The following is a 1,781-nucleotide window of genomic DNA, read 5'->3' on the forward strand; positions in this document are numbered from 1 at the left end:
AGGTCACCTGTGCCCGCCCCAAATCCTCGGTGCCACCTGTACCTGCCCCAGTGGGTGCCACCTGTGCCTGCCCCCAAAATCCTCGGTGCCACCCAAAATCCTCGGTGCCACCTGTGCCCACCCCAAACTGCTCAGTGCCACCTGTGCCCGCCCCAAATCCTCGGTGCCACCCAAAATCCTCGGTGCCACCTTTGCCCGCCCTGCCCTGCCCCGGGGCCTCCTGTGCCGCCCCCGCGCCCGGGCCGGGCCGTGCTGGTGCTGCCGGTCCCGCTCGGTGCCGCGGGGCTCGTCAGGGAGGAACGGGGCCGGAATTACCGGCAGGAATTACCGGCCCTGCCCTCGCTGTTGCTTCACGGCTGCGGGGGGGGGGGCAGGTCCCGGCTTGCCGAGAACCTCTCCTGTCCCTCCTGTCCCCTTCTGTTCCCTTCTGTCCTCTTCTGTCCCCTCCTGTCCCCCCTGTCCCTTCGTGTCCCGCCTGTCCCTCCTCTCCCCTCTGTCCCCCCTCTCCCTTCGTGTCCCTGTCCCTCCTGTCCCCTCCTTGTCCCTCCTGTCCCTCCTGTCCCCTCCTGGCTGCTCTTTGTGCCCCCTGTCTCTCCTGTCCCCTCCTGTCCCCTCCTGTCCCCTCCTGGTTGCTCCGTGCCCCTCCTGTCCCTCCTGTCGCTCCTGTCCTCCCTGTCCTTCTTGTCTCCCCTCTCCCCTCTGTCCCCAATGTCCCTTCCCTGTCTTCGCTGTCCCCTCCTGTCCCCCCACTGTCCCCACCAGGAAGCTCAGCCTGGGCCTGTCAGGACGGTGTCTCCGTCACATCCCGGTGACAATGACACGGAAACGGCGTCACCTTGGCCGGGCACGGCTCTTTCCTGCCTGGCCGGGGTGGGGACAGGGGACAACAATGACCACAACAGCCACCGCCACAGGGACCTCGAGGGGTGGCCCAGCGCTGTCCCCACACTGGAGACGCCATCTGAGGGTGTCCCCAACCCTGCCGCTCACTCAGGAGCCTCCCTGTGCCACCTCCTGTCCCCTTTTGTCACCCTGACCCTGCCCTGTCCTGCCCCAGGGAGGTGACACCGGGCCCTGCCACAATGGGGAGGTGACACCAGGCCCAGGGAGGTGACACCGGGCCCAGCCACAATGGGGAGGTGACACCAGGCCCAGGGAGGTGACACCAGGCCCAGCCATGCTGGGGAGGTGACACCAGGCCCAGGGAGGTGACACCGGGCCCAGGACGATGGGGAGGTGACACCGGGCCCTGCCACAATGGGGAGGTGACACCAGGCCCAGGGAGGTGACACCGGGCCCAGCCACAATGGGGAGGTGACACCAGGCCCAGGGAGGTGACACCGGGCCCAGCCACAATGGGGAGGTGACACCAGGCCCAGGGAGGTGACACCAGACCCAGCCACGCTCTCCTTCTTGTCCCCACATGTCCCTGTGTCCACCCCTGTCCCCTGTGGTGCCACAACCTGAGGTCGCTCCATCACGGTCCCCAACTCTCAGAGCTGTCACCAACGGTGGCTTTGGGGGCTGAGGATTCCATCTCCAACCCAGGAACCAAAAGGATTTGGGAGCAGCGAGGCCAAAACCCCCTGGGCACCACCCTGCACTCGCCCGGTGACATCGGTGTCACCTGTCCTTGCACTCGCCCGGTGACATCGGTGACGTCGGTGTCACCTGTCCTGTCCCCCTGGTGGCAGCGCCCTGCCCGGCCCTGGGGCACCGAGGCTGCTCCGCCGGTGACTCACGGGACAGCCCCGGGGCCAGCCGGGGGCACCGGGTGGCAC

The 1,781-nt window shown here is 67.7% G+C and overlaps 1 protein-coding gene across 1 annotated transcript in view; it reads right to left on the reverse strand.

Moving 5' to 3' along the window:
- The window catches only part of S100A16 (S100 calcium binding protein A16), a 1,986-nt gene extending 1,624 nt beyond the window's left edge, over positions 1-362 (reverse strand). The window contains exon 1 of the mRNA XM_054293630.1: positions 329-362. The gene's annotated coding sequence lies outside the window, so the exon portion shown is untranslated. The remainder of the gene's footprint in view (positions 1-328) is intronic.
- Between the last annotated feature and the right edge of the window lie 1,419 nt (positions 363-1,781).

Source organism: Melozone crissalis, unplaced genomic scaffold (assembly GCF_028551555.1).
Source record: "Melozone crissalis strain CALT ecotype California unplaced genomic scaffold, PUWL_Pcris_2 ptg000161l_1, whole genome shotgun sequence".
In the NCBI taxonomy this organism is placed as follows: Eukaryota; Metazoa; Chordata; class Aves; order Passeriformes; family Passerellidae; genus Melozone; species Melozone crissalis.